A 15279-nucleotide genomic window follows, 5' to 3' on the forward strand; every position below is an offset into this window, starting at 1 on the left:
CTGAGGTGCTCCATACAGGCTTGGCAGCCCGTGGTTGCCAGCAATTTATGGTGACTGTCCCACACAGAAAGGGCACATCATCAAATCGTTCTGCTAATGCAATCTTGTCTTCCTGGAATTTGTAATATTTTTCTAATATGGATAGGGAATATTTTTTTTGAGAGTGCACAGTCATGTTAAAGTAAATACCCTGGAGAAATACTTTCAATTAAAATTCAGAGGGTTTAGAAATCCGGGCTAGAAAGGATTTCCCTGACCTACAAAACCTAATAAGATTTTTTTTTCCTTTTCCATTTTATCCCTTCTCATACCTCCTAAGTGTGCGAGGCTGCCCTGCTTTCTTACCTGGTGGCCCCATTTAGATCTGCCCTCTAGACATTTCAGTCAGCAAATGGCTTTCAAGAATATTTCGAGAAAACTTGACATACTGATCTACTCTCAAACTCAGTGATTTTTTTTTCTGGTGTAAAAAAGAGAAAGAAACCACATACACACGTCCACATGTGTGCATGTGTGTGTTGTAACTACACGTTCATGTAGGTGTGTGCCTATGTAGGTAGGTGATCATACTCGTGTATGTGTGTGAGGAGGCCAGAGGTTGGTGTTGGCTACCTTCTTTGATTGCTTTCCATCTCATTATATATATATATAAGATATATATATATATATATATATATCTTAGTGTGGATGTGTGCACATCTGGAGGTCAACTTCCACCATGTGGATTCCAAAGAGCAAACTCACGTTTTTAGGCTTGGTAGCCAGCACCTTCAGCTTCCGAGCATCTTTCTGGGTCCTTCTCTCCATCTTATTTTTGAGACACAGTTCTCATTGACTCAGGGCTCATGGTTGCCTGGGCTAGCTGGCCAATGAGCTCAGAGATCCGCATCTGTCTGTCTGTCCTCCCAGCGCTGGGGTTACAGATGTGGACGGTGGTGCTCAGCTTTTGTGTGGATGCTAGGGATCTGAACTCAAGTACTTGGCTTGTATGGTGGGCTCTCTACTGACTGAGTCATCTCCTTAGCCCACCACCACCACCACCAGACTTTCAGTCAAGAAAAATCTGACTAGGATTAGGGGTACATGTTTGTGATATCAGCGCTTGGGAACCTGAGACAGGAGGATCACCTAGATCCAAGCCAGCCTGGGCTACACACCAGTAACCCTGTCTGAAAAACAAAAACAATCCAACAAACGAAACCGAATAAATCAACAAAACTCCCCTCCAACAACAACAATAAAAATTAGCTAGGAGATAGGTAAAATCTTTGATGCCTGATTAAAGGAGTGAATGTAAGAAAACAAGGATGGAGCTGGATGGAGCTGGAGAGATGGCTCAGTGGTTAAGTACATTGCTCTTATAGAGGAGCTGAGTTCAGTTCCTAGCACCCATACCAAGCAGCACACAACTGCCTGTAACTCCAGCTCCAGTGGACCCTTGTTCTCTCTTCTGGCCTACACGAGTGCACACACCCACATGCAGACAGGCAGACACACATGCACAATTGAAAATAATTAAATAAATGAAGAAATAAATACTAAGAAATCTTGAAGGGAGGGCATAGAGCGAGGATAAGAGAGATTTGTGTTGGCATGTGGATATGCAGTTAGGAAATGTCCTCTCTCCCGGAGAGGTCAGCTGTGGACTTTCATTTATCACATGGGCTATGAGTGCCTGGGCTGAGAATTTCTTGGTGAGTTTCACACACTGTATATGTGACTCCCACGTCCAGTTTAAGTGCAGTGCCGCAAACCTAGCTACTTGATTATGGAACGTTCTCACTATGAAGTACTAAATGCCTGGGCTATCCTAATGGCAAGAAAACTCTCTTTATCTGTAGATGTGCTCTCATTAGGATTCTGGTTCAAAGAAAAGATATTCAACCCAAATTTGTTAAAACGCCCACATTAGAGCCAAGAAGCAGGAGATAAGTGAGATGAATGCGAAGTGTTCATTAGAGTAGATCCTTGCTGTAGGAAGAGCTAGAAATAGGGAATGCCAAGGGAAGTGCCGGGCCAGACACTTAGGAGACCTTTTGCCTGGGGACCTACAGGCCAGAGCCTGCACAGAACACCGAGCGAGCCCCTCTCTGAAGTAAATGCAATTATGTGACCCTCCTGCCCCGACCCAGTGCCTAATGATGCTCCAGGATCTGAAGCTACAACAACCACTATTGCTGAAGACACACGGGACCCGGCACGGGAGAGGGAACAGAGGTTTGTGGAATACTATGAAGTTTAACTGCACAGATGATCTCATGTTCAGTCATCAAAATGCACGGAGGGACTTGCTCAACTTTCCACTGCCAAGGGTAACGAGTCATGACCTCATTCTCTCTCACACCGGTTTTAGTGAAGAGGCCAAGAATAGCAAGTAGGCTCGTTTCATTGGATTTTTCAGGGGACACACTGGGGGCCAGAAAGCAACTGTCACCCTCAAAGGCTGGCCCCCAGATGGCAGAAGATAAGCAAAGTGTCTAATGAACCCCAAGAAGCGGGGCAAAGGAACTCTAAGAATACCACAAAACTTCTCCATAAAGGGAGCACAAATTGGACTCCTTGGTGCAAAGACGCAGGATTATCCTTAGAAAAAAATAGAGGGCTGGGTGTGCAACCCCAGTGGCAGAGCGTTCATGTAGCATGCTTGAAGGCCTGGTTTTAACCCCAAACACCAATTACACTAAGTGTGGTGGTCCAAGACGGCAATCCCACCACTTGGGGAAGTGGAGGCAGGGGGAACGTCACTCTGTCCCACACTGTAAGCTTGGGGCCAGCCTGGGCTACATGCGTCTCAGAAAAGAATAAAGAGAAGCCAGGAGGAAGGGTTAAGGTTAGGGCAAAGCAGGGCTCGGAGGGTGAGAGGGTTAGAACCCAGTTCCTCCGACTGCTCCCTTCCCAAAAGTCATGCCACCCTCCAGGCAGTCTCTCAAGAGCGGCTACCAACTTCTGCCGTGACCTGGCCGCTCTCAGTTCTCTCTACACTCCTGCAAGTGCAGCCCCTCTGATGCCTAGATAACCTTGAATTCTAACTTAACTTCTAATTGGTGCCTTCCTGTCTTGTGAGTCCTAGTGGTGGGCTAGGTCACATGACCTAGGATACATTATGTGCAACTTATTCTCCCTTACTTCCCCCCCCCCCAATAATCAGGAAGTGCAAGACACCCCTGCCCCCCAAGTCCCATTGTTCTCTGGAACTGAGGCCTCCGTCTCTATCTATCCCTTCAAGGACTCCATCATGCTACACATGGCTGCTGTCTATCCGTATGCTCTCCTATTTTCAGGGCTCCATCATGACTGCCGATGGCTATGAGTCTCTCCTAATGGAGCCCTTTGGAAGGGTTAGAAAAGAAAAGAGAAAGAACCACCTTCAGAGCAGCTGGATGGCAGTTTGCAGTCAGACTCCAGCACCCATGAATCTTTTAGACATCCTATTTAAAGGGTTCGGAAGGGTGTGGTACACTTCCGGCTGGCTTTGAACTCACGATCCTCCTGACTCCTCCTCTTCTTTCGTCCTCCAGCATGTGCCATTGAAGCAGTACGGGATGCTACTTTCAGTACTGAATCCATTCAACTGCCCTCTCAGTGGAAATCACCCATGGACATAACCTGGTAACAAACATTTTCCATAAAACCAATTGATACTATTTTAGGAAGATGCTTGGCTAGAGTAATAGGAAGTCTAACTGCAATGTCCTTCAGCACAAAGTGTTATTTTTCTAGTGTAATAAGGTATCCAGGCAGTGGTTCTTTTTGTTTGTTTGACCCAGGGTCCTCTTGGTTGTCCCTTCATAACTTCATAATCTGCTAAGTGGGGCAGATAGGAAGGAAGAGATGAGATGGCTGCCCCCATCTTCAAGGAAAACACAAGCCTCCCCAGAATCTGAGACTCCCCTAGTGTTAGGTTTTAGCTGTGCCTCCTTCTAAAAGGACCTGCTACACTTTTTGCCCCAGTACCTCAGAATGTGGATATCTTTGGAGTCATGGTCTTGGTAGCAATCAAATTAAAATGGGATCATCTGAGTGCACCTGAATCTATATGACTGGTGTTCTCCTGAAAAGGAGGAATGTGGGTAGAGAGACATGCACACTGGAAGACTGACCAGGAGACATACAGCAGCCACCATATGCCAATTTGAGAGGCCTGGAACTGGACCTTCCCTCACTCAGAGGGAAGCAATCTTGCTGACACCTAGACTTCAGCCTTTAGCCTTCAGAGCGATGCAATGAAATGTTACTGCCGGTTAAACCATCCTATTTTGGTAACTTTCACAGCAGCTCTGGGAACCCAATGCATCCCAGAAGATTCCCACTTTAATCACATTGGCCAGAACTATACCCCTGGACTACTTGTAGCTAGAGAAGTTGGGGAGTTTTGCACTTGAGAAGTGGACCCAGGGTAGCTGGGGCCCCATCCAGCATGGAGTAGAAATCTGAAATAACACCTTGGAGCTCAAGTTTTGCAGTAGAAAGAACATGGGGCTTACTTTGCCATGCCCACTATATAGATTTGTACATAACTTCTAAGTTATTACAAATGGGAATACCATACCTGCTCTTAGCATTTTAAGGCTAGCAATATCAGGAACTTATCCTGAGGATCAAGAGTGGCAGGCAGGAGTGTTGCCTTTGGAAGTGTGTTTATTCAGCTGAAAAGGGGTTATGAAGATTCTCAGGTCCAATATCTAAGCTGGAACAAATGAGACTTTCTCAGAAGAACAGGAACAATAGCTCCCTAAAAATCTAATTCTTCCCCCAAAGAAGGCATCATTTGTGAAATGGAAAGGATGCTAGGAAACAAACCACAACCCTCAGAGTCAATAAGCAGGTAAGGGTGTTGCCTTGAGCTTCATGCTGCTGCTTACATACAAGTTCAGAAAGAGGGTATCAAGTTACCCCAACCTGAAATGATATTTCTCTTTTTTTTATCGAGTGTGTGAATGTGCATGTGTGCTTGCACACACATGTGTGTGATGTGTGTTCATATGAGTGTATGGAAGCCAGAGTTTGACATCTGGTGTCTTTTTTGATGGTGGCAGTTCTCCATTTGATTTGCTGGAGCAGGGTCTCTTGCCAAACCCAGATCTTTGCAGTTTCGGCAAGCCTAGCTACCCAGCTTCCTCATGCAACCCCATCTGCTCCTGGAGAATACTAGGAGAATACAGGAGCCCCCAAAGAGCAGAAGAGTTCAAGTGTCAAAACAACCAACAACACGACAGCCCATTCTTACTGACACATTTTCTCAATTGAGGTTCCCTCCTTTCAGATAACTCTGTGTCAAGTTGACTTAAAACATCCAGCACAGGTGACCCCTTGTTAGCTTGATACACAAACGTATCACTGTTAAGCCATAACCTTTCCTTTCTTTTTCATCCCCAAGATTACATATGAATATCAACGTTACAATATAAGCAGTCCCACAGTCTTTAAAAACTGAAACACTTAAAAATTCAGTCTATTTAAAACACTCAGTCTCCTTAAAATATTCAGTCTCTTTTAAAATCCAAAGTCTTTGTAAAACTCTGAAATCTCTTTTTAAAGTTCAAAGTCTCTCAACTGTGGGCCCCTCTAAAAGAAAAAAAAATAAGTTAACTACTTTCTTATTTCAAGACAGGGGCTGGAGAGATGGCTCAGAGGTTAAGAGCACTGACTGCTCTTCCAGAGGTCCTAAGTTCAATTCCCAGCAACCACATGGTGGCTCACAACCATCTGTAATGAGATCTGGTGCCCTCTTCTGGCCTGCAGGGACACATGCAGGCAGAATACCGCATATATAATAAAAAAAAAATGTGACTCTTATTTCAAGACAGAAGAACCAGAGCACAGTCACAATCAAATCAAAGCAAACCCAAACTCAAGTTGGGTGACTAACTCGGTGTCTAATGTTTGGGATCCACTCACTATATCCTGGGCTCCTCCAAAGGGCTTGTCCTCTGCTCTCCGGCTCCGGCTCTGTCCTCTGCAGCACACACAGCTTGTCTTCCACCACTGCTGCTGTTCTGGGCCCTCATCCCATGGTACGGGCATCTCCAAAATGCTGGGGTCTCTTGCTGCAACTGGGTTGCACTTTCACCAATAGGTTCTTCAGAGACTCTAATTAACCTTGCTCCATGACCCCTTCATGCCTTCAAAACCAGTAGTACCTGGCTGACTTTTACACTACCAAGTTGGGCTGCCAGCATGAGGTACAACCTTGGCCTTCTCTGGAACACAGCCTTTGTGTACCAACCCTGAAGAAACACTTCCTAGAATATCTCACCTCAATGATGCTGGTGTCTTTTTTGAGACAGGGCTTCTCTGTGTTACTGCTCTAGCTGTCCTGGAATTCACTTTGTAGACCCAGGCTGGCCTCAAACTCACAGAGATCCACCTGCCTCTGCCTCCCGAGTGCTGGGATTAAGGGCGTGCACCACCACTGCCAGGCGGCTTGCTGGTCTCATCTTAATCACCACTACTTTCTCAGCTCCAGCTGACCAGAGTCGATTATCCCAGCAAAGCAAAGCTTTTACTTCAGTGGTTCCAGTCTCTTGTTAATCGCAGTTGATTCTTCAGCCCCAGCTGACCAGAACCACCGATTCTTCACAAAAAGGCCTACTAGAGTCTTTGCTTTCCTCTGAAACCTCACAAGCCCAGCCTCCATCATCTGCACTGCTCCCAACATTCTTATCTTTTTTCCCCCTGAAGATGTATTTTCTTTTATTTTTATTAACATATTGTTTTATTGATTTTGGGGGAAATCATGCACCCCAATCTCACTCATTTCCCAGTCCTCCCATGTCTGCCCTCCACCCTTGTAGCCTCCCTGTCCCACCACACGAAAGAAAATTTAAAAAAAATATATTTTTAAAGAAGAAAAAAACAAAACACTTTGCTTTTTAAAGAAGAAAAACCAAAACTAACAAAAGCCTTTGCTCCTCTGTCATTCTTGCCTCTCCATTATATATTCATCTGTCATAGTGGCCTTGGGAGCTGCGGTGTGTCACACAGTACACTCTTTTGTCCACACAGCTTTACTTGCAAATGTTTACTGCAATAAGTTGTTGGTCTGGTTCAAGGCCTCTTGCTTCTGGTCCACCGTCAATCTGGACCCTCACTGAAACTTCTCATGAATATCCTGCTGTTGCCCCAGTCATGGAGATCCCTGCAGCTATTGTTCTGCAGGATGAGTCCCTTCACTAGCTCCAGCAGGTCATAGATGGGGTAGATGTCGGTGTGGGCCAACTCAAAGTCTGGATGTGAGCTTGAGTGGTAGCTGAGTTGGTCAGTCTGGGCATCAACCTCCCCAAAACAACATGGTCAGGCCTGTCACAGCAATACCCTACTCCTGGTACCAAATTGACTTAGTTAGGGTCAATATTGCTATATGATGAGACACCATGACCAAAAGCAACGTGGGGAGGAAAAGGTTTATTTCACTCATGGTTCTGTATAATAGTTCATCATCAAGAGTGAGGGTAGGAACTCAAGCAGGGCAGAACCCTGGAGGCAGGAGCTGATGCAGAGGCCATAGAGGGTTGCTCCTTACTCGCTTGCTCACATGGCTTGCTCAATTCTTATAGAACCCAGGACCACCAACCAGTCCAGGGATGGTACCACTCACGATGGGCTGTGCCTTTCTTTATCATTACTAATTAAGAAAATGCCCTACAGCCAAACCTTAGGGAGGTATTTTTTTTCAGTTGGGGTTCCTTCCTTTCAGATAACTCTAGCTTGTTAAGTTCATGTCAAGCTGACATAAAACTGGCCAGCACACACCCTCTGAGTTTTTATATGGATGCAGAGCATGCAAACTGTGGTCCTCACATTTGCACCTCCAGGGCTTTAGCCACTGAGCCTCCTCCCCTGACTCCCCTCTCTAACTTCAGTGTGTAGCCTGGGGCTCTTGCTCAAAAGCACTTTGCAGCTCTGCAGGTCTAGATGAGGCTGACACTCTGTGTTGCCCAGTTGTCTGGTGGCACAGGTCTACAGGCCACACCTGGAGCAGCGAAGTCCGCCCTGACATCCAAAGGGAAGCCAGCCAGGGTCTTGGAGCTTTCCAAACTGAAGTTCTGAGGACCTGCTGGGGTTGACCCTCCGCAGCACACAAGCAGTGAGGACTGTAGAGATCCTGGCCTGAGTGGCCTACAGGCTTCCTCCACAAACTCAGCTTACAAAAGAATGTGGGGAAGTTGGACCGGGAGACACACATCAGAGAACAATTATAAACAAATGGTATAGATTAGCCCAGTATGTTAAAACAGAGTGAGTCACGTCATTTAAACATCATTAAATGATAATATGAGGGGGATTCAGGAGATAGACCTAAGGTAGAGACCCTATTTCCTGAACACTGTGGGAATTCTTATAGCAGCCTGCTTGGAGGCCCACGAAAATCTCCTAAGTTCAAGATTGTATTTTTACTTTGACATAATTTCTTTAAAAATTCTAGGAGTTACAGCTAGACTCGTAGAGTGTATGGACGCAGAAAGATAAACAATAATCTCTAGGGATCAGCATTGATGCTTTAAGTTGGAGCCAGGCCAAACAGCATAATGACTCTGCCTGAGTGATGACCCGGGTACAGGCAGGAAAACTGTGGACATGGTATTTCTAAGCAAAACAGCCAGTGAAACAACCCACAGTACTCGTGCTGAGGTTTGAATGTGTCTGAATACTTAGTTCCTAGCTGATGGGACTATTTTAGAAGGTAGTAAGGGCTTTAGGAGGTGGTGTACCAGGCTTTTTCTTTTGGGCCACCAACCAGATCCCATATCATGACAGGGAGACTTCTTATTAGTTATAAATGCTTGGCCTAGCTTAGGCTAATTTCTGGCTAGCTCTTTTAACTTAAATTAACCTGTTTCTTTTTATCTACCTTTTGTCTCAGGCCTTTTACCTTCTCTCTCTGTTTCTCTCTCTCTCTCTCTCTCTCTCTCTCTCTCTGACTAGCTATTGGCCATTCAGCTCTTTGTTAGACCAATCAGGTGCCTTAGGCAGGCAAGGTAAAACAAATGCAGCACATCGTCACACAATTAAACATGCATCCTTACATCACTAAACAAATGCAGTGTAAACAGAGGTAACACACCTTTACACAGTTTAAAGTAATATTCCACAGCATCAACAAATGTAACACATTTTTACATAGTTAAATATTCCAAGTGGCTCATGAGGCTGGTCCTACTTCCTGTTCTGTCCCAATGCAAGGAGGAGAGGGGGTAAGCTGCACACCCTGCCACCCTGGCACTGCCTGCCACATATCCACCCCTCCAGGTTGGACCCCACCTCCTTAAACTGTGAGGCAGAATAAACTGGGTTTCAACCTTAAGTTGCATGCCAGAAATTCATTCACAGGGATGATAAAATGTCACCGACACACACGGTATCATCCTGGGAAAGATGATGAGTTGTACGACCTGTGATAAGTCAGCCTACTGCTTCGATAGAAAGGCAGACGGAGCTCAGTGTAAGAAGGGTTTCTTGGAAGCTTCAGCATACTAGTGTCATCTAGATACATCACCCTCAGAGTTCCGACAGGGCCAGCACAGACCAGCACAGCACAGCACAGCACAGCACAGCGGTGTGGCAAGGCACGTGGGCTTCCCACTTAGCCCGCCTAGCCTTAGCAGGAACTGAGCGGTCCAGAGTGCTTTGCTTCACCTTTCCATGCCTCACTATTTTAAATAGATTGGACAGCGGTTGGGGCTGTGCTTCCCATGTTATTCTGTGCCTACGACACCAAGATAGACACAGATCCAGGTACATAGCAAACCTTGTGTGTACAGGCCGATTTTGTAGGCCTAGGTAACAAGGAGTTAGGAAGGGTACCCCATGTGTTAGATTACAAAATCAAGAACTTAGAAAGACTTTTGATGGTCAGGAAACATAGACACCATGTTAAAAAGTGGCTGAGAACAGAAAGTCCTATGGTGGGAAAATAATGAGAATTAGATTGTTTTTGCTAACAGCACATGACTTATAGGTTTTTAGCTGGTTATATTTAATGTAAGTTAACCTAAATATACTTGTGAGAATGAAATGAAAATTGCCTTAATAGAAATACAGTGTCTAACACTGACCCTAAACTAGTGGAAACACAATTGGAATTCCACTTTGTATTCTTTGTAGTTTGAACATTGAAAAGTGAGCACATCTAAAGGAACCAAAATCTGATGGAATAGATGAATATTTTCTCTGAGATTTATTTATTTTTATTTTATGTACATGTGTTTGCCTGAATGTGTGTATATATACATATGCATGTATAGGTATGTATGTATATGTATGCATCATATGTGTACAGTGCCTGAGGAGACCAGAAAAAGGCATCATAATCTCTGGAACGCGAGATGTTGAGCTGCCATGTGGGTGCTGGGAACTGAACCCAGGTCCTCTGCAAGAGCAACAAGTGCTCTTAACTGCTAAGCCATCTCTCCAGCCCTTAGACACATATCTTAAAAGGATACGTTTGGTTCAAGGAAGAGAAGGCCCTGGGAAGATTTTGTAACTGTCAATATGGTCTTTTAGGGTCGTTTAGGAAAGGAAAAGGATATATTGGGGTGGGGGACCTACAGAAGACAGATACACATCCAGTGTGAAGATGTGAAATGTCAGATAGACAGCATCTAAGTCTTAGAATTGACTAAGAAGCTTACTCCAATCAGCTGTGATATCCAAAGTTCTTCACTTATAAAGGGACATCTACGGTTGCTGTCCACTGTTCCCTCACCCTGGGCACTTACCATGCCAATACCGATGCTTCTAGCCTTCTCCCCCACCCCACAATGCTAGAGGAAAAAAAAAAAACATCATCTTGTACATGCTAAACAAATGGTCCAACACTGAGTTCTGCCTCTTGAGACAGGGTCTTTCTATGTAGCCCACACTGACCTGGAACTTGCTATTCACCCATTTCAACATCCCGTGTGCTGCAAATAGAGGCAGGCACCATCATGCCTGGTGCAAAGCCAGCTTTTTGAAATTGCTGCAGTTTCTCATCTTCTCACATTTTCAGCTGTGTTTGCTACTTAGCTTCCAGCCTCAGTCTTCCTTAGAGTTATTTGGGTGGCATACAACTCTGTGGATGGCCAACCTTCTCCCTGGCCTTCCTTTCCCTGCAGGAACTGGGATGGGTGAGTTCATCCCGCTCCATCACTTCTTCAGTACCTTCATATCGAAGGTGTTCTCATAGTTGCCTAGATTTTGTTTGCTCTTAGGGGGAGCGTCCATCCAACACCATCTGGTCTACCTTTGCTGGAGGCACATGGAGCCTTAACGTGGTGTGGAAACACCTTCTAAAAGCCAAGGCTGGGAACATTGAGTTTGAGGGTACTCACTGTAAAAGCCCCGTGGAATCTGACTTGCATCTAGATTTCCACCCAAGAATTTCTTATGATCTTGGCAACTCAGCTATGACTTGTCCATACCCGCTTCTCCTAGTATTTTGCTTGTTTTACAGAGAATCTGCCCTAAGAATCTCCTCAGTGTTGTTACTCTCCTTAGTTTTCATTTAGATCTGTCTTCAACTAACATGTCAGTTACAAAAAGGGAAGAATCACATTCATCCTTGTAGACCTAATCCCCAAGCCAGTGCTGAACAGGACAGCTTGTCAGTTGCTTCTGAGTAACTGAGATGATATAGCTCTGAATGAGAGAATATGGGCAGTGGCCTCACCAGAAGTGAAAAACCTGTAGCTTAGTGTTCCCTCACTTTAAAAACCAATGACTAAATTCACAGAGGTGAGCTTTTTGTGCTCTAGGGACGTTGATTCACAAAGCAAGTTTACAATGAACTAATTTATAAAAAAAAAAATCACAGCGTGATCAGTATTTAATGGGAGATCTCGCTAGAATGATAATGGAAACCTATTATATTTCTTTTTCTCTTTTTCCCTTTATATTTGACTTTTGTCTTTTATTTAAATAGGTTTTTGTATTAAAGATCTTGCTTTTTATTGTTATTTATCCACATGATCTCTGGGAGTAGAAGAATAAAAAGGCAAGTATGAACATAAATAAAAATTGATACCATGTGTTTATCCAAGTGTTACCAAGGGCAATCTTGTTTAAGTCAGTCCACTCTGAAAACGAAATCACAGACTAGGAGGTTGCCATGGTAAGGACAAATCAGAAAGGGGAAATTCAAGGTTGCCAAATACTCACTGCAAAACTTCTGAAGTAGATATCTTTCAAGCCCAAGTGATCTTGAAAGGTCATTTAGTACTAGGACACCTTCCCTCCTGACGATGTGGAAGAAGCTTGTAGTTAACTTCCTTGCAGCTGCCTCCTAGAAGGGTCCATTATCACATGATGTTTTGTAGCGTGACGACATCAGGATTACAGAGTTTCTCTGTCTGAGTGTATTTGCTGATAGGCTTGTGATATAATTTAGCTTTGAGCCTCCAAAGGTTCACAGGCTAAAGATTGGGTTCTCAGGCTGTAGCGAGCTCCTAAGATAAGGTGGGGCCTTTAGGAAGTGGGGCCCATGAAGGAAATGATATCCCAGGAGAGGTGTGCCCTTGGAGGACACATTGGTACTGGAGACCCTGGTTGTCTCTTTCCCTCTGCTTCCCAGCCGCCAAGAGGTGACAAGCTCTCTTCACATCCCCATCATGATGTACTGTGCTGCCACAGACCCAAAGAGGTGAGGTCCAGCAACCATGGACCAAAGTCTCTAAAAAACCATGGGCCAAAAGAAGCCATTATTCTGGGGCTAGAGAGATGGCTCGGTGATTAAGAGCACTGGCTGCTCTTCCAGAGGACCTGGGTTCAATTCCTAGCACCCACATGGCAGCTCACAACTATCTGTATGTAACTCAAGTTCCAGGGGCTCTGATGCCAATGCACATAAAATAAAGATAAATAAATAAGTAACATTAAAAGGGATTAATAAAATATAAAAAGAGATAGGCAGAATATTTATAAAAAAAAAAAACCATTGTTCCATTTATGTTGGTTTTCCTCAGGTAGTTTATCACAATGAAGGGAAGCTGCCACTGAAGAACACCTTATAGAAATATAAAGAGAGGGTGGGTGAGCTGGTACATGGCAGCAATCCCAGAACTCAGGAGAATCACACATTTGAGATAGCCTGGGCTATCTAGTGAGCTTCAGACCAGCCTGAACCATAAAAGGAGGATAGCCTGTCTTTCAAAGCCCAAACAACAACATACATACTGGATTCTATATATTAAACATCGTATAGATAGTATTCACACATACAGAAAAATTCAGCTACCAAATACTAAAATCCCCCAATGCTCAAGGCCCTTATATAAAGTGGTGGAATATTTGCATATAACCTCCACACATCCTCCTGTGTACTTTAAATCATCTCTTGCTTATTCATGATATTAATACGATGTAAATGCTGTGTAAATACTTGTCACACTGTATTGCTTAGAGAATAAAGAAAAACGTTTGTGCATGTTGAGGACAGACTTCTCTGGGTATATGAGTGCCTCTCTGCTGTGTGGTGGGCTGAATCCAGAGCTGCGGAATCCATGTCAAAATCCAAGGCACAGAGATTTTTCTAGAAATCGTAGAACTTCTAAATTCCTGAAGTCCATCTGACATCATTTGAAGTGACATTTCCTCTGGTTTAGCCAACTTGACAGGAGCTGGCCCAATGTTCAAACACTATTGGAGAAGGAGGAATCTTATTTAAAACTTAGCGTTTTATTGAAAAAGTTAATGAGTTTCGTTTATTGTGTGTGTGTGTGTGTGCAGTTGTGTAATGTACACACATGTATATGTGCATATATACAAGTATGTGGAGGTGCTCAGGCATGCACATATGTGTGAGTCCATGTACAGAGAGAGATCAGAGATGGGCATTCTATGTCTTCCTAGATTACTCTCTGCCTTATATAATGAGAAAGGGTCTCTCTCTTGAACCCCAAGTTCACTGCCTTAGCCAGGGTAGTTAGCCAGCTTACCACAGTGATCCCCCACCTCTGCCTCCTGAGCACTGGGGTTACAGGTGGGCTGCAGGGCCCACTGGGTGCTTAAGTGGGTGTCGTGGATCTAAACTCCTGTCCTCAATCCTGTGGACCAAATACTTCACCCACCACGTCATCCCTCCAGTCCTAAATTTAATAAATTATTTTCAAAGTAATGTATGTGTTTCTACAGATAGTAGGAAATTCTCTGTAGGATTACTGTTCTCAAAGCAGTTCCTCTTCTCAAAAGGGCTGTAATGCAATGAGCGTGCAAAAGAATAACCGAACAAAGGAACTGGTTTAAAGTCAGCATTCCTCCAACTGTGAGAACTGGTACTTCAGAAAAACAAAGGGGGCATTCATCTCTGGCACAGGGAGATCGGGTAGCATCACATTTAGAAGGCTGGGTGCAGAGAGGACTCTTTCCGGGTGGTACTGCTTTTGGTCTTTGTGAAATGGGACGACCTTGGCTTCCCAAGTCCTGACATCCCAACTTGGATGAAATGTGGGCAAAGAATATTTGTCAAAAAGCCAAAATGAAACAACCCCCAGGGTAAAACATGACCACATTTACCTAAAGTAATCCTTGACCATTGTAAAGAGCAAGGAGTGTTGGTTGAGAACCGGGAACAGTCTCAGATGGGCACTGAACCATGATGTCTCCATTGAGACTGCTGGGTAGAGTATCCCAATATTTGCCTGGCTACTCCCGAGAAGAGCAGTAACCACCATTAAAAACTGTGGACTTTTCTACCCATTCAAATAAGCATCCTTGGTAAAGAAAATTCAGGAGAATTCAAATGAGCCACCCGTCAGCAAAAAACTGCTGCTGACATTATTAATCTTCCAAATTACTCAGATCCATCATATACATAAAAACTCATCATCGGGCACTTGTGGAATAGGTATCCTTCACTTAAGAAATGGTCACTGTCAGCAAAGTTTGCAGTACAGAGACTTTCTATCAAATCAATCTTATTTTCCCATTGATTTCCATTACAAAATCCAAGATGCATTCTGCTGTTAACTACCATTAACGGCCTACAAAACCCTTTGGAAATGACACACTTAAAAGAAAAATGATAATATCCCAATAAAAGTGACATTGATATTTAATATATTAATAATAACATTGTGTTGTATTCAATATGTCACAACAAAAACCATTCAGGGTAAAATATAAAACTGCCTCACATTCACAAAGGGAAACAATTCCTAAAACATGGGAGTTTAATTTATCACTACCTTTATAACTGTCTTGGCATTTCTATCTTCCTACGGCAAAAGTCACTTTTTATCATTTAGAAAAATCTTCTCATTTCCTGCTGGTTTCCTTCTTTAAATCTTTGTTCAGAAACCCTTT

The sequence above is a fragment of the Peromyscus leucopus genome, chromosome 13 (assembly GCF_004664715.2).
Source record: "Peromyscus leucopus breed LL Stock chromosome 13, UCI_PerLeu_2.1, whole genome shotgun sequence".
NCBI lineage: Eukaryota > Metazoa > Chordata > Mammalia > Rodentia > Cricetidae > Peromyscus > Peromyscus leucopus.